This window comes from Crocodylus porosus, unplaced genomic scaffold (genome assembly GCF_001723895.1).
Source record: "Crocodylus porosus isolate Cpor-Errol unplaced genomic scaffold, CroPor_comp1, whole genome shotgun sequence".
In the NCBI taxonomy this organism is placed as follows: Eukaryota; Metazoa; Chordata; order Crocodylia; family Crocodylidae; genus Crocodylus; species Crocodylus porosus.
Window position 1 is genome coordinate 12,810,489 of NW_017728914.1, and position 26,055 is coordinate 12,836,543.

Here is a 26,055-nt window from a genome sequence, read left to right on the forward strand (position 1 = left end):
ATGATCACATTTCTACATTTTGTAGGATTCATTTTTGAGTTTCACCTCTAGCCAGACTGGTCTCCTGTTACACTTCCCATTCTTCTGTCACTTTGTGATAGCTTACTCCTGTGCCCTTAAAAGGGCCTCCAAGTACAGCCCACTTTTCTGGACTCTTTCCCCCCTCAGACTTGTCTCCCTGGGAATCCTGTTTGTTAAACCCAGTTCCCTGAATTTGTTATAATCTACTTTTCTGAACTCTTTATTCCTCCCCTCTCCTCCCTCAGGATCTTTAACCTTATCATCTTGTGATTACTGTCATCCAGGTTACCTTCCACCTTCCCGTTCTAAACCAATCCCTCCCTGTTTGTGAAAAGCAAGTTGAAAAGGGCTCCCCCCTCTTGTGGGCCACTCCAGCCTCCGTAATAACAATGTATCCCCAAAACATTCCACAAATTCAGAGTTTATGGTTTGCAAAAATGAAACCTCAGTAATGAAGACTTGAGTATAAGAAAGCTCAAGTTGTCAATTACCTGAAAATAAGAAACAACTGAAACTTACAGGAACATTATGCAGACCATTATATGAAAGGGTAAGGCAGAAATTATGTTAAATTATTATTTGAGGCGAAAATATAAATGAATCCTGGGCAATAACGCTAAAAGGAGGTCTCGACAAACTCCTAAAAACATCCAAAGCCAATGATCTGAACTGCTGTGGTAAAAACTCTTCAGGCAGTAAGTTCATTCTGTGAAAAGAGTAGTAAAAACTATCTATAGAGCTGTCTGTTTCCCGTCTGAATGCATTGCTCAACTCCAGGGGCCTCTTTCTAGTCTTTAATCAAACTAAATTGTACTTGACTCAGGAGGTCACATAGTTTCCAACTCATCTTCCCACTGGAGTGAGTGAGGTGCTGCCTGTCTCTATGCAACGGCTGGAGTTGTGACCTCAAACAGCCATTATACAGACAGTAGGAGAGCTAAGCACTCCCCAGGAGCTATGGAGGAGGGAAACATCATGTAGCTGAAGGAGGCTGAGTGATGGGGGTGGCAAAAGAAGAGAGCTTCTTATTAGATATCAGTCTTCCATTACATTACAGTTACCTTAGGAGATGTGATGCCCTGGAAATCCCACTTATGACAAATATCTCTTTTTCAGGATGGAATTTATTGCACAAAGGGAGACTTCCGTTAAAGAGAATATTGACAAAGGGAACAGTTGTAGTTGACTCCCAGACATACAGGGTGTGAGGGGAGGGAAATGGGGAGCATGCACATATCAGAGATCTATGAAGGTATGCGCCGTGAGTCTTTCACAAACCTAGCACTTACCGCCTTGTAATACCCTATGCTAAAAGCCACGTAAATGGTGATTACTGTTAATGCTGGCTTGGAGTTTAGAGCAGTCACACCCTTAGTCTAGAAACCTTTGCTGACTGCCCCCCACCTGCACAGCTGTGACTTGCCACTAGAGGCCTGGTGAGTAGGCCAGGTTTCTATCTCTCTCCTATGGGTGAGGGTGTGAGTGATCCTGGGATACTTGAGGACTCCAACTTGGGTGGCACATGTGTGGGGAGTGGCAACACCTTAATGTCACAGGAACAGCAAAGTGTGGATCAGAGATAATTCTGCCTTGGAGTGGCATAACTTTGAACCTCATAACGAGTGCTTAAAACTACACCGAGGTGTTAATGTGTGGACAGTTCAGGCCTTAAGGATTCCAGGAGCTGCCCAAAATTACTATGTAACAAGGCCTGGGCACTTACTTGCTAAGAGGGCACTTGTGATGGAGTTGCACTCTGGTCATGCTGCTCCCATGGAAGTGCCCAGGCACAGCAAGGCAAGAAAAATTTACCCCTCATACTATCCTAAAAATTGTCATGTCTTGAAGTTCTGATGTGAATGCGCTACTGTCCACCTGTCAGTGTCTGTGTGGGACTGAATGAATGGCTATGGGCACATACGGCTCGCACACAGGGTTGAGCCAGACCATTGGAAATAGTCTTAAGTCAATTTCTTCTTTCTTCTTCTTGTCTCATTCACTATGAAATCCTATGGTGAGAAGAGTAGCCTTTGCATCTAGCAGTGCATATGGTGCCACATGGCCTTAAGTGCACACTCGAGCTCAGAGGACATCCCATAGCCAAAGATGAAGGAGGGAATACCCTAATCTACTCCTTGATGACAATGCACCAAGTCAAGACTGCTGAGAACTGGCTTTCCACATATCGGCTCAAACAGGAAGAGACAGCATCCATTGTAAAGGCTCTTCAGCAGTCTTCTGAGGCTGGGGAGGACCAGGTGACATCCTGGGTGCCTGATATTGTAGATGCATGGAAGTCCTTTCTGGCCGATTCAGACACTGCTGCTAGTAGGACAGTCATAGCTATAGAGAGGGCAACTGTGGCCACAGCTATAGAGAAAGTAATTAATGCTGTGGCCATGGTGGCTACTGCTATGGCCACGGCTGTATAGAGGGCAGTTTCTATTATGGAGGAGTAGTATCATGCCCAGGCAGTGAGGTTCACCTATCACTCTCCCCTGATCATGGGCATTGGCCCCAGTCTCCAGCTAATCTGAACCCTCCATTTCCCCACTTTGATCCCTAGCTGGCAATTGCCATCAGGTTGTCACTGGGACTATAAGGATGCTCCACAGGCCTCCCCATGTGTGCATGCCTCCCCACATGACAGCCATCACAATCCCTATTTTGCCACCACCCCCCAGGATGACAAGATGACAAGCAGGGAGCATGGGTCTGAGATGCATGTCTGGAAGGGACAGCCTTTTTCTTCCTAGGGGGGACAGGGAACACCCCCAGCATCCAAGATGCCTATACCCCAACAAGGAGGGAGTGCTATCAGAAGACAGCTGCTAAGCTTTGATGATGACCTGATTCAGCGCCCCAGCAGTGCATAGGCAGATCACCTTGTCATGCAGATGTACCTATCAAGTTGTGGGCCCCCCACATCAGGCTGGATTGAGATACAACCAACATGCTACAGTGGTCCAGAGAATAATTTTGCCATTTGCACCATAGTTTGCAGCTTGTATGTGAATGGGTTTGTTTATTTTTGCTGGGAAACTAATAAAGTTTGCACTGAGCTTCCAGTGCACTTCCCGCCCACATGCCCTCTTCAGCTCCAGGCTCCAAATGCACCTCCCAGGTTCCCCACACACTCCCCACCAGCCTGCATGTACAGCTAGATAGGTAGGGTAGGGGAAGGGGGAGGACATGAGCTGAAAATGGTGCGCCTATGGTAGCTTCACTGCTGGGCTGATTTCTTTCCCAGCAGACACATCCTGTATATGCACCATTGGAGATTGACCAATCAGTGCATTTTTACTCTTTCTCCAAGATCCCACTCTCCAGCCAGCCCAGCCAGACGAAAGATAGCTCCCATGAAGAACTTAGCATCTATTTCCCTCCTTGAGCTTTGGACCCAGCTTGGCATGGGAGACACAGCACAGCAAAGCAAGACTTTAAAGGCATCTTTTGATTTTTATCTCAGAGGACCCCATCACATTTTACTATACATTAAATTCCATTAAGCCATAGCACCATTTTCTAACTATGTTAATTTTCCTATAGTAAAGAGTGCAAGTAGTATTTACATTTACATTTCACCCCCTGACCCATCCTGGAAAGTGATCAGTGCCTGCCCACTAGGCCCCCTGGGATAGGGGAAGAGTCCTGACCATCAGGAGGCAGTCAGCCTTTTAAGCTTCAAAAGAATTTCAGTTACAAGCGGTTAACTGAAACTTTCCCACAACTGCTCAGGCAGCTGCTGGTCTGGTATCAGGACACAAACTGGTCAGGGAGTGTTGGCTAAAGGGCTTTGGGGGAAAGCTGGTGGAACAGGCAGGGTGCTGGCAGGCTTTCCATTCCTGGGCAGGTCAATGGAACAGCAGGGACTCCAGTGTTGGTGGATTTCCCTGCTTCTCCCTCCACACCAGCTGCCCCTAGCAAAAGCATCCTGCCTCCCCTGGGGTGAACACAGAGGCTGGAGGTCCCCTGTGTCCCAGGATGAACCTCCTGGGCTCCAATCCCCCCATATACTACCATGGCACTCCAATCACCCCAGCCCCTGCCCCTGCCTCTGCCTAGCCCCCTCCCTCACTGTGGGAGCCTTGAACTGCCCTCCCCTCCCCTCCCCTCCCCTCCCCCACCCATGTGCCTTCCCCTTTACATGCTGGGCAGTGCTCTACATGTCACTGGGCTGTGATCCTGGCTGCGTGCAGGCTGTGGTCGCATGTCTGAAGCTGTGCACTCCCCTCCCCACCCACTGCAGTTCAGAGCCCGTGCCCGGGCTGCTTTTGGGCCCTCTGCATGACCACTGCTGCCCTGTGTTTGGAGGGGCTAAGCCCTGTTAGCCCCGGCCTTGCACCTCCTGTGGTGGCCAGCCTCAAAAAGCCTCCAGACTTAGCCAGGTTCCAGCAAGCTCCACTCTAGGTGGGGGAAAAACAAGGTTGGGGGCCAGATTTGGGTCTTCATGAGCTAGGACATCCTTTCCAGGGCAGGGGCAGGGATAGAAGCTGGGGAAGTAGCTCCCACAAAAGTGCCTTCCCTTTCTGCTCCCAGCCTCCCCTAGAAACATGACCGCCACTGCCCATACCCCAATTCCAATTCATCAAAACATGAGACCTTATTTAATTTACTTTATTTTTTTTAAAATTCTTTTTTCTGACTATTTTTAATTGCATACTTAACAGTGGTTGACTTCCTTCATTTCATCCCCTTTGCTCTACTGCTATTTCCTTTCTACTTCCCATTAACTCCCCACCTTCCAGTTACACATTTTCCTCCACCCCCCTGCAACTCAGCTCTCACACCCCAACCTATAGAGCAGGGATAGAAGCCTGTCCTGGCTCATCAGCTCTCTAGTGAGAACTAACAGCTACAGCTCCTGCCCCCGCTCACTAGTCCTCTAGTGGCAAGCCACAGATGTGCAGTTGGGAGACAGAGAAGGTTTCTAGACTAAGGTTAAACTCCAAGCTAGCACTGACACTGATCACCATTTATGTGGCTCACAGTATAAGAAGTAACAAGGCCCTAAAGCACAGTGGCAGTGATACCTCTTGGACTCATTGCTGCCATTCGAGGTGTAGAAATGTTACTGGTTTTGCCACTATGAATGGCAAATTGTTTGATCACCCTCCCCTACATAGGCCTAACAAATTGGGATGATTTGACCCTAACTACCTAATCTAGGAAAATACCCACTGGCTTCACTGATTATTATTTATTATTTGTATGGCAACTTAAAATGAAAGCTGCTTTTCAAATGCTTATGGTTTTGGCTGTTCCTGTCAGTGCCAACCTCTTGGCCACAGGGAGACACAGAACCTACTCCAAAGAGACAGTCATTCCTCTTGCCTGCTAACACTAGCAATGTACTCTAATAAAGCCTTTGGAACGTGCCAGACCCTTACCATCAGTTATACCCAAACTCCCACCTAGTGGGATTTAGAATTCCATGTACAGAACAGAATTATGAGAGAAAAAGACTTGTCTTGTTTTAATCATACTTTTTCATGCTGAGTGCATAACATAAAATGACAGAAAGACAGATACTTGTTTTGCCTAATCATGTAAGAACAAAGCAAGGTAGGGAGCCATGTCAGTGTGGTAAATAGATACCAAGTGACTCACTCTGGACTCTGAGGTAGTTAGCATTAAACCCAATGATTATTTAAAATGGAATTGTATAAAAATAGTTCTGTAAGAGTCAGGATATCTTCATTTCTTTTTTATCTTTGACTAGATAATAGTGATTTTGCAAAATTGGAGGGAAAACAGAAGGAAAGCAGGAGGACAGTTTTTGTTTGAGTTGTTTGCAATTAATCATTCTTAAGTTCCCCTCCGTCAATATAGTACAGTTAAAAACAAGAAGCAAAGTGTGAAACATCATTTCAAAGATTACCCTTATGTTAGTATGTTCTTCACAGAACCCATTAAAAGAGGCCACTGTTTTCATTGTATCAGTTTGGCTGAATTCATTTTTTAATGCTCTTTTACACATTTCTCCATGGACACCATCATTAGGACTTGTAGGTACATTTAATTGTTTCGGTACTCAGGTATTTCCAGCAAGGTTGCCTTTTCATAACTGCCTTTTTCTTGGGACATTTAAAAAGAAATATGGTACTATTCCTAAGTAATAGCCAAAAAGAAGTTGAAAAATGCAAGTCAAATAACCAGTACCTAGATCTAATATTTCATAGGAAATGTGCTGGAACTTGGACCACAGGATAGGAAAGTAGGGCTGGAAGGGACATACCAAGATTATCTAGTTCAGCCTCCTATTCAGTTTAGGATCATCTTTGACTAAACCAACCCAGACAAGTGTCTATCCAACTTGCTCTTGAAAATGTCCAGGACTGGAAAATCCACAATTTCTCTAGGTAGCCTGTTCCAATGCCTGACCAGGCTCATATTCAGAAAGTTCCCCTGAATTTCCAACCTAAATTTCCTATGCTGCAGCTTGAGGACACCACTTCTAGTCATGTTCTGTATGGCTAAAGAGAAAGGCCCATCTCCATCCTCTCTTCAAATATTTAGAGTATCCATCTATAAGTTTCAAGTATTTGAAAACTTTTATAAAATTCCTCTCAGTCTTTTCTCCAGGCTAAATAACACTCATGCTTTCATCCTTTCTTCAGAAGTCATGATTCCTAGGAGTCTAATAATTTTTGTCACTTACCACTGGATTATTTCAAATCTCTCCACATTTTTCTGGAAGTGTGGGGCCCAAAACTGGGCACATTATTCCTGCTGAGGCCTTGCCAGTGCTGAATAGAGCAGAAGAATCAGTTCCTTTGATTTGCAAGTCACACTCCTGTTAATGTAAACCTTGATGCTATTGGCTTTTTTGCAATAAGAACACACTGTTGGCTTATATTCAGCTTATGGTCCACCATAACCCCCAGGTCTTTCCTTATAGTAAAGCCCGGCCAGTCACTCCCCAGTATGTATTTGTATATAAGGTTATTCCATCCCATGTCCAGGACTTTATACTGGTCCTTGGTGAATCTCATTTGACTGACTGTGGACCACTTTTCCAGTCTAGCCAGATCATTGTAGATCCCAGACCTACCCTCTAGAGCATCCACTATTCCACTCAACTTTTGATGATCTATGAATTTGCTAAGCATGTACTTAATCCCGTCCTCAAAATTACTAATGGAGATATAAAGCAATATGGGGCCAAGAACAGATGCCTGGAGAACCTTACTTGATACCACCTCCCAACTAGACACTGAGCCATTGATTACTAACTGGATGCATCTACACATTACTGTAGCTCATAGCTATGGTGACACAGCATTGGCAGGCATAAACCATGATGCTGATGTCACTGTACAGTAGCAATGAGCTACTGCGCAGTAGCTCATTGATACTGTACAGTAGAGTAGGAATAGACTCATACAGCATCTGGACTGCACAGTAATGTCAGTTACTGCTTATTCATTTAATACTTGCTTAAGCAAAGGCTGGGAGATTCTTAATTAAGAAAGTACTAAATAACTGTGCAGTAACAACTGTGCAATCCAGTGCATGTGTAGATGTGCATCTACAGGTGAAAATAATGCAGGATCAGTTTACTCTAGAGTAAATTACTCTAGAGTAAACTAAACTGGACATGCATCTATACATGCAAGGACTTGGGAACAGATTTGCTGTTCATGGCAGTAATCTGGTCCCACCTCTGCCAGCCCTACACCAGCTGCCAGGGGCTGGAAGTTAGCATGGGGCCTGAAGATAGCTGTCACCTGGTGGGGCTTAGACATTGCGTATTGCCCCCAGGAGCCGCCTGCTGGCAATGTAGGCCTCACCACTGGAGCCTGGACAGGGACAATGTCTACCTGCCCTGTCACCAGGGAGCTCCCAGCCCCTGTTCCAAAATCATAATCATGGGGCCCAGCTTGGGAGATTTTTGTCTCTCAGCCCAAGCTGTGCAGTCATGCAGCCTGGGCTGGGAAATCTTTCTCTCCCAGCCCAGACCCCATGACCACAGAGCTTGGGCCAGGGGAACATTGTCCTCACCTGGGCTCCAGTGGCAGATCCCACCCCAGCAGCAGGCAGCTTCCAGGGGCAGGAAGCAATCTTCCACCCCTTGGTACTTGGCATCTACATGCGTGCTACTGCTCAGTAAATAATCAAGAGTAAATTTCCTACACGTATTTACAGGCAGGAAATTTACCCAAGATTAGAGCAAATTACTTTCAGTAAGTGTCTGCACATGTATACGGTGATGCTTACTGTGCAGTAATTAACTATAATCTCAAGTAATGTGTCTTCGGTAGACACACCCACTGCACACGCACGCTTATTAGGGTGCATAAAACTAATAAATTCTGCAGCAGGGTAAGACTTGTTAATGCATGTCCTACACTGGCGTGGATTTCTTTTATTCACAACAGCACATGTGTAGATGCTGACATTCTGGCTGGGGCATGAGGGTTTTTCAGTGCTAGGGCTGCCTACCAACTAGCCCCATGCTGAAGCACCTTTGTGCCCCAGCCATTGTCTCCACAGCACAATGGGCCTAGTTGTCGCAGCCCCACGCTGAGAACCTATGACCCGGCTCAATGTAATGTGGTCTAGGCACACATGCAGTCATTTGCCTGGGAGTTTTGTGGGAACAATAAACTGCAGAGCAATCAGGTCCACAGTTTATTGCTGCCTCCTTAATGGCACATGTAGATGTGCCCACTGAGTACTATGATCCAACCAATCTGGAGAAGTGAAGACTGAGAGAGGATTTAATAACAACCTTCAACTACCAGAGGTATGGTTACAAAAAGGATCTAGCTAGACCATTTTCAGTGGGGACAGATGGCAGAACAAGGAGCAATGGTCTCAAGTTGTAGCAAAGGAAGCTTAGGTTAGATATTAGGAAAAAAATTCTCACTAGGAGGGTACTAATGAGATGTCGTGTGAGATAATGTCAAAAGCCTTGCTAAAGTCAAGATATACCATGTCCACTGACCTTCCATCATCCACAGAGCCTATAACTTTATCGTAGAAGGAAATCAGGTTGGTCAGGAATGGCTTGCTCTTGGTGAATCCATATTGATGGTTCCTGTTCACCTTGTTCTCCTCTAGGTTCTTCAGTGGATTCCTTGAGGACCTGCTCCATGATCTTTCTGTGTATAGAGGTCAGGCTGACTGGTCTGTAGCTCCCTGGACCCTTCTTCTTTTCTTTCTTAAAGATATGAATTCTATTTTCCCCTTTTCCAGTCATCCAGGACCTCATCCCATCTCTATGACTTCTCAGATATTAACTTAAAGATGTAATACCATAGATCTAATTACATCCAACAATAAACCTGATAATTGGGGTTGTTGCCAGATATAGCTCTTCACAATACTGTGAATTTTCAAAATATTTATGATCTTTTGTAAAAAAAGAAAAAAGAAAAAATCAACAAGCTATTTTCAAACTTTTATAAGGTCCACAGTGTTTTTCTAAATAGCATTAAAATGTTGAAAACTTTTCAGGAAACACAATTTTAAAAAGCTAATCTGTAAAAGAGAACCTTCATTTTTAACTATGTCTACTCTTAGAGACTTTTAAATAAAGTATGTTCCTCTCCTCTTTGTGGTCCTACTTGACTTGTATTATGATAGTTTTGGAATTGGTCAAACCCTGCCTCCAAAGAGGTAAAACCTAAGAAAATATAAAAGTAAATTAAATTCCTCCACAATGAAAGGGAACAGTTTCTCTGCTTGTCCTCCTTCTACCAATAAAGTTTTACTTTGGATATGAAAGAGAAAGCAAAGAGTAAAGTAGGTAGTAAAGTAAAAATTCAACTCCATTACAAAGAGTCTCTGCTGAGATACTGGGCTATAAGCCAAAAACAAAGCAGCCTTCAGCATGGAGTCCCAGATCACCCAGAAACAGAAAGGAAGGGAGCCATCTCCACAGGAGTAGTGGGAGAAAAAACTAAATTGCCTTTAAGGCACAGAGCAACATGGGGAAAACTGCAAAATGCAAAGCATTTATAAATGCACAGAAGTTCCTTCTAAAGAGCAGTGAAACTGATATTTCCTATAGTCTTTCAAAAAGTTGTAATTTTGCTGATATGTCAGCATAGCTAAAATGGATGTACCATTTTGCTCAGTTCCTTATTGTCAACACGTACCAAATAAATTTCCTCCCTTTTGTATCATAGAAATCAAAACATGACTGAAAACAGCAAAGCTAACTAGAGATGAAAAAAGCATGTATAGGAACCAATAAATAAACCGTTTTAGGCAAATAACTATGGGAAATAAAAGAATGCAAATATAATTTGAAGAAGACTTAGAAAGAAAGATGTAAACCAAAACCAACAAGCAACTATTTAAGAACTAATTGAAAGCAATAAGATAAGAGTGGAAGGTGTCGTTAAAAATGTGTGGATGATGTAAAAAAGGCCAAAATTATCTGCAGAGTGCAACTTGCTTGAGTGGTTATATGTCACAAGTGTTAGCTGATGAACACATCATGGTAGACAAACTACTTTGAGAACAGTAAGTGGCAATGTGACTAGAAAGCCAGTGAGATCCACAAACAGTATTTAATGCTTTAATGATAATGTTGGGGGGAGGCAGGGGAGAGAGGGAGAAAGCAGCATCTACATGAGATGCTGTGACAGGGGCTAACTCAGGGCCCGGTCTCAATGTTGGCCTGCCCACCTGTCTAGGGCAGTCTGCCCTGTCTCACCTGCTACAATTTTTGTATAAATAACTGGTTTAAAAATGCAGGAGGGTGCCCATGTAGTGCTCCGATGCCCAGGGCACTGTATGTGGCTTTGACCTTCCCAATACTATGTCCCATGCCTTGCAGATGACATCATAAGTTCTTAATGGCTCCAGCCCCACATTGGACACCATAACATTCTAGTCTGGACCCCAACTAGATCCCTTCTAATTAGATAGTCTACTCTGCCCTCATTTTGGGCTGCCAAGCTCCCTGAACCCTCTTCCTGCTCAGCAGTGGCCCTCTCTTTGGGACCTTTGGTCACACAGGCCCTGGTCCTGCCTCTAGGCCAGTCAGAACCCCAGGCCCCGTGACTCTGAGCATCCCTTGCAGTGGGCATTCTGTGACCCAAGCATTGACCAGCAAGGCTTCCTCTGCTCAGGTTTCTGACCCACTTCCTCTCAAACAGGTCCGCCTTCTTAGGCCCCTCCAAACATAGGCATTATGCTCCTTTGGTTTCAGACCTGCAATGACAATCCCTGGACCCTCTGCCTGTCCCTACTCTGGGTTACCCACCAGGATGTGGAGTCTGGGGTTATAAGGATCCCCTACCCACCTTTCACTGGGGAGGCAACTGGTCTGGAATTTCTGGGGAACTACCCCACCATGGGTAGTCCCACCAGGCCATCCTTCCCCAGCAAGGTCCAGTTTTTCAGTCATACCCAGGACCAGGAGCCTCCTGCCAGCCCAAAGCTCCTGCCCTTACTTCCAAAATGTTTCAAGCAGCTTCAGGTGGGTGGTATTCTTTCCCTGTTTTTGCAGCAACTGATGGCTCAGCCCTGAGGGCCTGAGCTAAAATGAGGCCACTCAGCCCTCTCCCCCAATCCTTTGGCCCTCCTGTGGTCATGTGGTCCACACCTGCCATCTGCTCTGCTATCTGCTCTCACCCTTTAAAGTGACAAGCACCAGAGCATCTGCCACAGATGCTTACTGCAGTTGCCTAATTAGCTCCTTAGTAAAGCACCTCCATCTTCACATGCTGAGATATTAGACTCGTGTAAATTAATTAACTCCACCATAGGTTAGCACTGCCTGATACAAGTACTTTCCTACAGCAGAGTTATTTATGCTGCCACAATGCGCAAATAGATGGTGACCAGTGTTGGCTGAGGCACAAGGGTGCTACACTGCAGGACTAGTCAGCAGGCAGCCAGCCGGGCCCTCCACAGCATGTTGAGCTGGGCAGGAGCAGCCGTAGGCTATGAGGCTGTTCCCCCGGGACTCCTGCCAGCCAAAGTTATGCCACCTTGGCTCAGTATGTTGTGGTGGTATAAATGCTGCACCTGAAATAAATAAATTCTGATGCAAATTGTACCGGAGTTTACTGTACCACACTAATTTTACATGTAGATGTGCAACACCCTTATTAAAAGTTCAGGATCAAAGACTAGTTTTAGTACCAACTTTCAGTGGGCCAAATTCTAACTATGACATCTTATTGGCATCCTCCTACTTGGTACATGAAAGCCACATTATATGCATTGTATCTATCTTTCTAGTCTGATATTTTAAATTTATGTTTGATATATGATAATTATACTCTCCAATACATAATAATAAATCTGTTTAAAATTAGTTATTCACAGCAAAATTATACTGACAAATTTAGCCTCTTTGTCTGTGAGCTAATATCTGTGAGCAAGATGTTCATGATCATGAACACATATGGATTTTTTCAGTGTTATTTTTCCAGCTCTGTGCTTTTTACTCCATAAAGGAACCTGCTTGCTTTGGATTTTAGATTAAAAAGACTGGTTGTTGGAGGTTTTTGTAGTGAAATCCATTGCCACAGTATCTGTACACAGTACCCAAAGACTAAAAGATACTGACTGATATATTTGAATGAATGGAATAATGGTTGGTACTCAAGGAAACGGATAACTATAAAAAATGATAAATTAAATTCAGAACCTATAAAAATGACCAGGTTAAGAACTGGTTTAACATAGTTATTGTTCCTGATGATGTGGCAGTAACACCAGAAGCCAAGACTACAAAGGATTCAAAGAAGCTCCATTGTACTCTGTACAATTCAATTTTATTATGAAATATGTTATAATCAGGTTACTCTACTCCATAGTTATGCAATTTTCTCCCTTAGGAAAGGGTAATCAAGAAGTCAGTCACAGTCAATGAATAATATTACGATTCTTGAAATTGTATCAACAATTTTAATGATGAGGTAAAAACATTAATAGCGCGAGTGAGCTATCTCTAGTTGCAAAGATATTGAAGCGTAAGTGAAAAGTATAAGCTAGAATTCAGTCCATTTATCCTTCTTAATCCACGATTGACTACAGAGGTGAGATGGATGTCTTTTATTTCCCCTCCTGCAGATAGTGTGTGGTGCTTCTGATTAAAGAGGAACACTCTAGTGAAAACATGGAGGAAAAAAATCACCAGTGAGTCGAGATAGAGATAACTTTCCCATCCTCTACAGCTATGGTTGATAGCTCCCTAAGTTTATTAAGGGACCCCTATAAAGTATTATTATCAGAGTATCAGATCACCTCATAATCTGTTTATCTCCAGGGGGAGTGGAAAATGCTATTAAATGGACAGGAAACTATAGCACAGAGAGAAAGATTAAGCAAATTGCCCAAATTTACACAGGAAGGTTGTGACAGGGCAGATATTTAACTTAAACCCAGGTCTCCCAAACCCCAGGGGAGCACCTTATCCATTGGATATAACTACTTGTCTAGTAACATGTCAGAGTATATCTTATATTGTTGCAACCCCATCCTCAGTTTCCCCACTGGAGGGATTATGATAGCAAAATCTTACTTTCTTGGTATAGCATTTGCACTATGGAATTATTTATATCCTGGTGTGGGCTATTTTTCATGATTCATTCTTCAAGTCAACTGAAAGTAAGGAAACTTTATTTCTGGCAGATTTTGTTTCTAAATGTCCAAAATACTAACAAAAATAAAATAAAATTGTGTTTGGGGACCTTAAAGAGAGCTTTCCAACTGTGAAGCCTACTGTTGTTGATTAAAAGGGTATCTAGAGCAGAGTTAAATAATACTTTTGGGGTTAAATGCTGCAGTTACTAAGCAGAGAGACCAGGAAAAAAGCCAAGTGTGGTTGATTTCCCACAATACATCACTCTGACCATCTGTGAGAGAGATAACATTCTCTTAAGAGAAGAAACAATTACTAAGAAGAGGGTATGGGAGACTGTCTTGATATGTATTTTGTTGTTGTTCAATTAACTCTTCATTTATAGGCTTCCCAAAAGCATTGAAAAGAGATTAACCTAAATATTGTTCTGTAATTCATATGAAAAAAGTTATACACACACAATGCTATCATGGAAGCTCTTGTAATTTATCATTGCATTTAATGCTACAAATCTCCTTAGTCATTACTATTTTGTCACATGTCATTACTTTTCAAAGTTTAAGTTTTATAGCTATTTTATAAAGAGAGAAAAATATGCACAATGTACGTATAATATATATGTTTTTGCTAGGGAACTACATCAAAAGTTGTTTTTAACTGTGAAGATTTTAAATCTTGAGCACAGTATCTCAGAGTAAATATTGTTGCTGGTCCCAGAAGACAGGATGTGGAAAGATTAATTAATTTGGTCATGATAGAGAATCTGGTTCCTTTCTCTGAAACAGTGGCCAATCACTGGCATTAAAGAGGTGTTAGCGGAGGCATTAGCAACATTTTAAATGGTATGACTAAAAATCCTTTTAGTTCTCTGGCTTAGCTTTCAGATTCTTGATTTACAGGACATCAATAAACTACCAGTACACCAAGGTAGACAAGAAATGAAGTTTTCATGTATAGTGTGTGTGTGTGGGGGGGGGGTTAAAACACAACACCAAAGAATGCACAAACTCATTATTTCAAGATTTGCCCATTATCTTTGAAATGTTCTGATTTTTGCAACTTTAAATCCATTTCAACAACATATCTATGTTGATATGTAGAAGTACAGGGAAGTTCACAACTCCTAACTATTTTTGCACAGAGTAACATGTAAGTCTAGAAATGATATTTATATCATATCTGGTTACATAGATACCATATTGCTTTGTTTTAAAGTGCTACAAATAATCACTGTGGAAATAGCCATACAAGTGTGTTGTGTACCTAAACATTATTTTTCACCCCCACATAACTGGGTAGATAATTGCACTTACTTATGGCTTACACATTATTGCCATTGCTATTTAGAAATGAAATGTAATAGACAGCAACAATGTTCTTTATTGATCAATCAAATATTCATTGTAGGCAAGTACTCTTTGGCTCTTTCCACTTGGGACAATCAATATTTATTTCACACTTTGCATTTTGTAATTATTGTAGAATGCTAATACTTTGTACCTGGCAAAGTAAAACCTTAACTTTGACAGTCTTTGTTGAATCAGCTTTCTAGTCCTTTCACCTACACACTGCAGTTATGTTATGAGTAAATCCTCAGTGGTGACCTTATTCAACAGTTAATCACATAGAAACATTAATAAAATAGTCCATGATTACAACAAAATTACAATAAAATAAAAATAAACCTTCCACATGTGTATGTTCTAGTATTTATCAGATTTGAGTGTGACAGTTGATACAATGCAAATAGTCTTGAAGTATAGGTAATGCAACACTGATGTGCTTGTGCAAGGAAAGATGTTTTCACTTTCTGAGTAGATATGCTATGAATGCTGGATGAGCCCTTAAAGCAGAAGGATGCTTTAATAAACTTGGACAATGAGGCCATCTTGTTCAATGAATTTGTTTATATTTTAAGAGCTCTAATAATACCCAGTTTTCTTTGAATACATTAAAATCTTGTTAGGAAGCCTTGTTTTCCAGGGTACATTTCTGAACAGCTGTAGTTGGTAAATTATTAGGGTGCAGGATTTTTGCACACTTAAGCAATAAAGACTATAGTACTCTGGGTGATTAAAAGTATAGGATACAGCATGTTCATCACTTGTATTTGGAATAGGCAGGTAAGCAATTTCTTTTATCACTGATGTTGATTTTTCCCATTTAGTGCCAATTATTTGGACAAATCCATGATTTCTGGGACACTTTTAAGAAACAAGCATAAGGAGACCATTTGGAGACAGGCAGGAAAATATTAAATATGGGTAAGTCCATTAAGTTTGTTCTAGTAAAACGGTAACAAATCAAAACCTAAAATTGAATCATGTGACAAAACACAGATTTAATGTTCATATTAAGAAAAAAAAAGTCAAGAATAAAGTAAGGTTTTAGCTGATATTTAAAAATACTTTTCTTCCTTTTTCAGGAAGCCTCCTGAAGTGGTTGCCCAATCCAAATCAGAACAACTGCCAAGACAGTGACGTAGAACAGCATCAATAAAAGGGTTGGAACATAAAAAGAGTGACTCAAAACAACCATGAAATGGCAGTATTTTCACTTTCCTGCCACAAAATAACTTGAATTCAAATAAAGTACCTCTAGATTTCATGACAGGGAAGGGTATCAGGGCAGACGGGTTGCATGCATTTATGCACCCAATCTCCCAGCACTGAAGGCATTCATTAAGATTGGAATGGTAGACTAGACTTATTAGTAGAGATTTTAGGATGTATATATATCTTAGGTGTCCGGACTAAAACAGGAATAAACTAAAACTACTCAAGTGAAACTTCTCTGAAAAACACAACACCAAAGAATCAAGGAGAAAGATGCTTTTTCCTCCTTCCTTCTTGGCTTTGAATTATAACGGACAAAAAATACAAACTGCAAAGTACAACTATATTTTAATTTGCTATTATATGAGGTTTGAGGAGATACCAGAATGCATTGGCCTAAATCCTTTGTTCATGTAAACACATGTAGATCTACTGACCTCAATTTACATCAGCTCCAATTTTGCCCTATTGTTTTAAAATCTCTATGTATCGATTGCAACTGGAGTGTATTACCTTTCCTGTGTATTACACATATAATGAGGCCTGGTAGTATTGAATTATACTCTATTATTTGTAAGGGTTCATAAATTATACAATGTGCTGCTTAATTTTTCTACGCCTACAACCTATTCTTTTGTTTCCTCTGTTTCCACATTCTTACACAGTAAGTCTCAACCATTATTGGTATTTTTACAATAAATTTCTGCCAAAAATCCATTTGCCTGCTTGACAAGAACAGATTTTATAATATTTTTTCTCCATTTTATTTGACAAATCCATAAACTATATAATGCTCCCTCTGTAATGGGATAAGCCAGACATTTTTAACCAGCCTGCGATTAACTTTTCTGTGTATTCATGAAGCATTAAAGTTCCTGTGCCAAACAGCTCTCCCTGACCTCAGCTAGCAGGAACTTTAAGCATGCTCTTCTTATAAACAGGTGTTCCCATTTGTAATTCTTTTTCCAAATCTCTCCCTGTTGCTCTTTCCTACTAGCTGAGGCCTTGCTGGATCATCTTGAGGTTCCTTGAGTTTTTATAATGCAACACAGATAACTGGATGAACCAAATCAGTCACAAATCCTTTATTAATTTATTTTAAATTTGCTATGAGTCAATGTAGGTGTGGCAGCAGGAAATTTCAATGACCAGAGACAGGGAGATGGGCTGCTTCTCCAGGAGATATTGGGCACTATTAGCCTTTTATGTTCTCTGTGACGTGCTAAGCAATACTAAGATGATTCCAAGCTTGAGGGAAGCTATGAATATCTGTCCTTTTTCTTCTATATTTGCATGTAACTTCCAGCTGCTGGTACTTCCATTTTTTTTTTTTCACTATTTTTTGCTTGGCTTTCCCCATTAAAAGCCTCATCTAACCTCAAGTGTCCCTTTCTGGTCTGGAGAACCAAGAGCTCTGTCATCCAACGTCATTTTTTTTCTAATCCTTTCCCCAATCAGATGCTCTGTCCATCTGTTATGGAGCTGGACCAATTGTGTCCCAGCATCTCTTACATTGCATGTCACACACCAGATTATGGAGTGATCTTATAACTTCCTTCTCTCTTTCCTCTTAGGCTTTCCAAATGCTTTAGTGCAAAAAGGTGCACAATTCTAGTCTGTAGCAGTAGGCAGCGGTTGCATACCAAATCTCTTTTCATACCTTGGAGCCCAAGATTAATAAGGTGGCAATTTATGGTAAAGAGAGGGTGCTGAGAGTCAACTCTCATTGACAGAAGTTGAAAACATCACTGGGAGTGAAGTACTGGATATTAGCAAGGGATCAAGTGCTAAGATGCTAGCCCTTTTAACAACTCTGCAACTTTCCCAAAGAAACAGAAACTCGCTAATTTATTGCATGGGCATATGAGACATGATTACTTCCATTACCATTGTCCTATTCTAACACCAGTTGTCTTTGCTTTGCTGGCTGGTGCTGGGAGAGATAGGTTGGAGTATATTAAAATATAGTAACATATATGCATATGCCAGGACTGGAACAGAAATGGTTATAAAAAGCTTGAAAGGTAATCCCTTTTCCCCCATAAATCTCAAACCTAATGTTCGTGCCCACCCTATACATAAATTCTCTTGGCACTTGTTTCTATCCTATATCCAGTCTCTACAAACAACCTTGCCTTAAAAATAATAAAATAAAAAGTAGCAACAGCAACACATACCTCCATAAACCTGTATATTTGCTCACATGTAAAGAAAAAGAATTCAGAGGACTAAGACTCCTTCCATAGCAACATAGCAATAGATAGTAATGATTAAAAATCAATTCTCATTAAGAATAGCACACATTAGGGGAAAAACAGACAACTTTATCAGTTTATATGCACTTCTATAATGCTTTTTCTCTGTGGCTGGTGGCCTAAATCTGACATGGAACAAAATCTGTTGTTCGTATTTTACACTCCTAAATCCATAGGTGGGCACTTATATAAGTGTCAGATTTTCAGAACTGCTAAGTATTCAGTAGATTTCACTGAATCATCTCTTTTATACTTGCAGGTATAACTGTTTCAGAGCATGTTTAAAATCACACTGTCCTAGGCCACATCCAGACAAGCACAGAAGTGCAGTATGTGGCAGCACAAGGCCCTACTTAACTTAGCACCTTAATACACACTGCACTATAGTTGCTCAAATGTTGACAGGTGTTATTGCTCGCTTGAGTTTATGGAAGTCACATCTTAAGATTAAAAATCTTCTCTGACTATCCCAGATCTGCAAAGGCATGACTTGCCACTAGAGGGGTGGCAAGCAGAGGCTAGACTAAGAGCTACATCTGTGAGTTATCACCAAAGGGCTGGTGAGCCAGGACAGGCCTCTATCCCTGCTCTAGGTGGGGGATTGGAGAGTGGTTTAGGAGGTGAGGAATGTGAAACTGGGAAAGGAGAGTTAATAGGATGGGGGTGAATAATGAAATGGGAGGTGGAAAGGAAAGGGGGGTGGGGGAAGGGTGGTCAAATTAAAGAAGTCAGCCACTGAAGGATAAAATTAAAATAAGTTTAAAAAATGTAAAAGGAAATAAAGAGGAAGTAAATTAAAGAGGTCTCATGCTTTAATAAATTGGGATTGGGGTGGGGGGGGTGCTGGTTGTGCTTCTCACAGTTGCTGAGAACTGGGAACAGTGTGGGAAGGCACCTTTGGGGGAGCTACTGCTTCTACCCTGAGAAGGAAACCCCAGATCATGGGGAACTTATCTGGCCCCCTATCTTGTTCCCCTCCTATCCCCTCCTCCCAAACCCTTCTATGTGACCTGGCTAATTGGCAAATGCTCTGTAGGCCATTAGCACAGTGTTGCACCCCTGGGAACAAGAAGGTCACACCCATGGGGACAGGAGAGGGAGTTGCTTTGGTGCCAGAATCCCCCTCTCCACCCCACCACCCCCAGTAGAGTTCAGGGGCAAAAAGTTTGTCCAGACAGAACAGGAGGGTGGAGGAGGGGGCACGGCTTCCTCGACTGCTGCAGGACTGCAAACTGGATGGCTTATCTGTGGAGGGTGGCCGTATATTAAATGGAATACAAGCTGGTAACACAGATCAGAGATAAACCTGCTCTGGAATGGTGTAACTAAGCTGCCTAAAGTGTGTTTAAAACTAATTTCAAGTGTTAATGCATGTCCAGTCCAGAGGTTAAGAGCTCCAGGAGCTACCTAATATTAATGTGTAACAAGACCGTTAGAATTATTTAAATACGTTTTAAATTTGGAAAGTCAGGCATATAGGATTTAAGAGATTAATGGCAGTTAGGAATAGTTCTCCAGAATCTTTTCAGATAGGCACCTGACCTGGCTCCTACATGAAATTATAGGTGTATTTTTTCTATATATTAAAAACATTTTACAACCCTCCAATGTTTGAGCATCTCCGTTAAAGCAACTTAAAGTGTTGAGGTGACAAAATTATCATGCAATGCATATAACATTGGAACAGACTGCATGCAGTTGATAAAACCTCGTTTAAAAATTAATAAAAATCAATTATTAAAATGTTAAAAGTCCTCAACAATGCTAAACTCAGAAACTTTAAGGAACTTGTTTACCAGAGTCAGAAACAGATCTAATGAAGATGTATAACATAAAACCCAATAATAGAGTAACAATATGGGATCTGGATTATACTTTTAAAAAATTGTCACTTTGATGCAAAATATTCCACAAATCAATCAACATACTACATTATCTATGCAATAATATATTCAACACATTTGACATTTACATTAATTGGAGGTAATGAAGAAAATATTTTTGTTGTTTGTTGGATGAAGCTAAATGGGCTGGAAATTCAAATGAATAAAACATCATTACTACATTCATTGTACACCTGTTCAGAGTTCTATTGACAGCTTGATATTTTTATTAGGCACATGCATGGCAATACGACAAGAACAAACAACCATTTTTACACTCACAGGATAAAAGTAAACAACCAGTGCCTTGTGCGTGGGGTCGCTTAAACCACAGAGCTGTGACAAGTGCTTAACTAGCCCCAAAACGCCTCCACTTAGTCATGACTTCTAGTTTTATAAATTATTTACAGTTTGCTAGGTGCAAAGCTGGTGGAAAATGCCTTTTTTAGCTGCTTGATCGACAGTATAATTATACTGTGTTTTTGTTTTAAGCACTGTTATGCAGAATCATAATGCCATAAAAAAGTAAATAGGAATTTTATGAGCTTTTAACTTTGACAAGGTCATTCAGAAGCACACCAAAGAGGTGTCAAGAAAAACTGTAGCCATTATTAGCTGTGTCCTACAAGTTATGCTGTACCTCCAACTGTATTTGGGTAAGAATAAATAATTGCTATTTGAACAGCAAACTGTTGTGGACTTGTGCATCAAAAAACCCCCAGACATATAGTATGTGTATCTCCCATAAATTTGCATATTTTATTTTGAATTACTATTTGTTATTTTTGCACTGAGACAATTCCACAAAGCCCCAGTCATGGATCATGACACTACTGTGTTAGGTGCTGTGCAAAAGCAAAACAAAAGGATGGGTCCCGTCTCAAATTGCTTTCAATGGATATCTGTTAGTAGATTCCTCCTCATTAAAATTTCCATTGAACTGAATGTTCAGTACAATTTAATTATTCCTTTAAAGAAATATGTCTTGATTTTCAGAGCCACTGCCCATTTATCATTTTCAGTGGCTCTGGTGACTGATACTGGTGCTTAGTACTTCTGAAAATAAATGTCTTTAGAAGTTTTACCATGCTAAAGATTTAAATAGAAAATGTTATTCCAGCTATAGCAATCTATAAATTGGCTTAAAAATTCTATAGAAGGGTCAGAACTCTCTATGGAAAATCTATAAGATTTCCCATGAAGAAATACCCAATTACCAATTTACAAAGAAAATCCTGACCCTGAAAAGTGCCAGGGCATATCTGGACATATCATTGCTGCTGGCTTGATTCATGATCAAAAGCCAAAACCTGAGTGGGGGTGAATGACCTTGGTGAAGAGGTCTGTGACCACCCAGCTCTACCTATTCTTCCTGTGGGGAGAAATCAGACTTTTTACTCTCAAAGCTTTATGTAGGACAGGGAATGCTAAATGTATTGTATTAGCGTGAAAGAAGAGTGCTTCCTTGCTCAGTCACATTTGGGACTCAGTTAAAGATTTGACTGGCATCCCTGTCTGCCAAATCCTAATCTTAAATAGAGTACAGATCTACAAAATAAAGCATCCCATACCAAACAAGCAACATTTACTGAGGGGCTCTTATTAGCCAGTGTGATTTCTAGTCCTCTCTCTACACTACAGACTGCCCTGTGGAGCTCACTTCAGTCACAACACTGGAGTAACCTCTTTGATTACTACTGAGAGGAGAAAGAAGAATAGGACCCATAGACTGCCTGACAATCTATTCTTCAGGTAACCTGGTTGCTGCATATCTCAATACACTTTTTATTCCTGTAACGAAGGATCAGGATTTAGCTCAGAGAACACACACAGCCAACAGGCTCTGTGGTTTTGAATAATACTAAAAAAACAATATATACCACTGACTGATAACGGCAAGCAACAAGATTTTCATTCTGACAATTTTGTTCTGATACAGTGAACAGGAGGCTAGACTGGGAGTCCATGACCATGGGTAACTTGCTATGTGACCTCTGGTAAGTCATTTTGCTTCAATGTTTCATTGCTGATATTTCCTCTGCACTTCTATGTGTCTTTTTGTGTGTTGTCTATTTAAACCCCATGTTCTTTGTGTAGTGATTGTCTCTTACCATCTGTCTGGACAATGCTTAGTACAATAGAGGCTTCCTAGAAACTACTACAAATAAATAATGATCATAAAGTAAACTTGATTCTCTCCCTAGCACAGTGACCTTTTCCTGGCACCCGGCAAAATATTTTCAACAGATTCTGAAGAACAAAAAAATACCTCTACCACAACTGAAGGTAAGGAAAATTCCAAAATACAAGTTTCCTTCATGATAAAGTACCGCCTTTGATCCCCAATTGTTCCATTCCAAGGAAAACAAGTAAAAACTCTGCAATTAAATTAATATGGCTGCACATAAGGGATCAAATTTTATAGATTCATAGACTTTAACATCATAGGGACTGTTGTGATAACGGTCTGACTTTCTGCATAACATCATAAAACCTCCCTGAGTAATTTCTGCATCGAACCCATAACTTCTGGTGAGTTATGCGCTTTCAAAAAGATACCCAACTAGAGTTACTTGAACATTTTCCATTAAATCTTTTTTTTCCTTTCAATGTCACCGAATTTCAGAATACAGTCCTCCATCTTGGAAATGTGACCTATATAACTTATTCCTTAGAAGCCTGACCTTGCAATTGGCTAAGTTAAATGCATGCTGTTCAAATAAGCCCACGTAATGAAGCAATCAAGATTGATGCATAAAGCAGACCTGTACCTATCATTATCCACCCATTCCCGGAATGTTGGAGTCATCTGCAAATTTTATGAGCAATGATTCAGTATGTCTTTCAAATCATTGGTAAAACATACTGAATTGAAATTTTGTGACAGGATTGGGGGAAAGGATAGTTCTTTACAGACTACATATATAAACACAGACGAAGCCACTGGTTCTTTTGAAGAGTAGCTATAATTCAGTCTATACGGCCAATGCTATTAGCAATCAAATGACTCTACAAAGTAGTCTCATATAAAGAATGCTTCAGTAATGGAATTAAGAAGAAAGAAAGGCACTGAACAAATAACCATGCCAAAGTTCACAACAGAGAAAAAGAGGCACATGTCTGGTAACCATATTTTTCAGGCCTGATGTATTTTTCTGTCTGCTTAAGGTTATGTATTCCAGCACTGAAGGCTTTCAATCACTGAGCAGGGAGGGGACGACAAATAGGGCAGTGCAATCTCATCCTTCTTGGGATGATTCTACACCTAAATCTTCAGTCATAATTCAGTATCGTCTGGGTAATAATTTCAAAACTACGTCCTCTGCTTGTAATGTTATCATGCCAATGTCTGATTAAACCAATGGAAATGCTATTACGCCTTGTTTCTTTCCATGTACCTATCTAAAATTTAGGATAACATTTATAGTAACAAAACTAACAATCTATTTAATAGAGACAGGTAATTTCAGGGCTCCTTATTAAGTGACTGGTTAAACTCTAATTATCCAGGTCTCCTGAGTGCTGTTATTATGTTCCTGGTTTACAATCCACACAGGCATTACATTTTTATATTGATCTAATTGAACTTAGTTTGGTCTAAAACTGTAGACATGCAAACATCCGTATCTCCTAAGTCAGGCTAAAAAGGCAGTGTGCAGCCTACACATAGGCCTTGTCTGATGAGAACTAGGTCTAGAGCAACAGGGGCTAGACACACCTAACAAACACTTGCACAGTTCCCTTATCAATTCAAGTTAGGTGTCTGCCCTTAGGAACACCCCGACTCCTGCCCGGCAGGGAGATGCTCTGGAACTCAGACTGCACACAGCTACTCCGGGCAAGCACCCAACATATCCCCTCGGCTGTCTTAGGGCAGAGGAATCTCAAACCCTCTCCCCAGCCCTGCATTGTGCTGCAGGCCATGGATAGACACAGGGGGATATAGGCACCTGTGCCTTTATACACAATCCAGACCCCTAGACACCTGTGACCCTAGTCCATGCTCCCACACCCCCAAGATGCCATCCTGAAGTACCCCACAACCTCCATGCAGTCCTGAACACAGAGATGAAGAGAACCTCAAGACTCAGGCACAGACCCACAGACCTGGACGCTGACACCTAGACACTAAACCAGAAAAAACTTGGACACAGACCCAAAATCCCACATTTGAAAAGCCAAATCCAAGCACCCCTATGAACCAGACCATGGGAATGGACCCACCCACGGTGTGCCAGAGCAAGGGCTGGCACTTCGGGGCTGGGCTACTATGAATGTAATGATGTCATATTGGGCCTTGGTAAATGTCAGCAGGTCCCTAAGCCATGTTATCTTGAGATGTGAATGGGAGATTTTCTCCCTAGAGAAGTTGTGACCACCTGTGGAGTGAGGCCATCTAACCTGCGGAAGACATGCGGATGTCCCTGGAAAGTTTTGAACTTGATGGAATATGGCCTTCCATCTCAGGGTTATCAGGTAGAAGCCCTTCACAAGTTCAGGAATTAGGAGGGCCTGTGGGCAGCTGTCTTGGGATCATGTTTTAGAAGCCCTTGGAAAGTTTGGGCTGGGGGCAGTGGAGCTGTGGTTACTCTGGACCAAGGACACACCCAACTGCAGTAACAGGGAAAGCCACATGCCAGGACCTGCACTCACACATTCACCTACACCCTCACAGACAGATCCCTCCTCCACCTGTGACACCGAGCCCCCATGAGCGCCACCAAATGTCATGGGAAAGACCACCTTGCCCTTTTTTGGTTCCTATCCCTGGGCACAGAACTGGGGACTTACAAGCAAGACACCCAAGAACACTATTTGAGGGCAGTGCGGTAGTGTTACTTCCCTGCCCCATCTGTGTAAAGCACAGAGCCAAGAGTGCTAACTGCTTGATTTGCTGTTCAGATCATGCCCCATTCCCCTCCTTTCCCTGACTTCAGATGAAGCCTTGAGAATTTTTCACCTCATCAGTTAACATGTGGGACTATACACCTGTCTTAGTCACATTACCTTCCTTATCTCTCAATGCCATCCTCTGCTGCTGAGAATAGCTGACCACTCTTCCCCCCATCCTAAATGCTGGAACAAAAGCAGAGCACCCTACATCCCCAAACACAGCAGTGGGAGCACAACTTCTTTCCCTACCGCCCCACCCAACATCCCATGCAACTCAGCGCTGGTTGCTCCGTGGGATTCTGATTTCAGGGCCCATCCCACCACTCATTCTGGAGGCAGGCAACTACCAGAACCTGCATCCCATGATGTGGCACAACAAAAACATCAAAAGAGTTTGTTTAATTCTGCAGGAACAGTTTAAGGAACAGGTACAAGTGTCGGGGTTCCATACCCCACCTTATCTGGCCTCACCCCACAGAGCCAGAGACAGGTGGCAGATAAAACATCCAGATCAGGCATATATGAAAATACACTGTTCTCAGAACTGCTGGAATTTCATTACATCAGGGACCAGAAAGATTTTCCCACTGCCAACCTCCCTCCCTAAGACGGGCACTGAAGAGAAGGCAAGAGTCCCATGGGGGAACAGCAAGAGTAGCTCATTTGATCCAGAATTCAGGGTCACTTACAGATTGAGCATCTGAAGAGACCTTGAAGCTGGCACTTGAGTAGTCCCACCCCTGATCCCAGCAGAAAGTCCATGGGAGAGAAGTGACTCTGAGTCTCACAGCACAAGCAGTCCCTCTACAGAATGATCAATCCCACCTCCCTGCAGTGGTTCTGCTCTCTTCCTGAATAGTGCATCCCCCATTGCCCTCCCAATCCTTACACTCTAA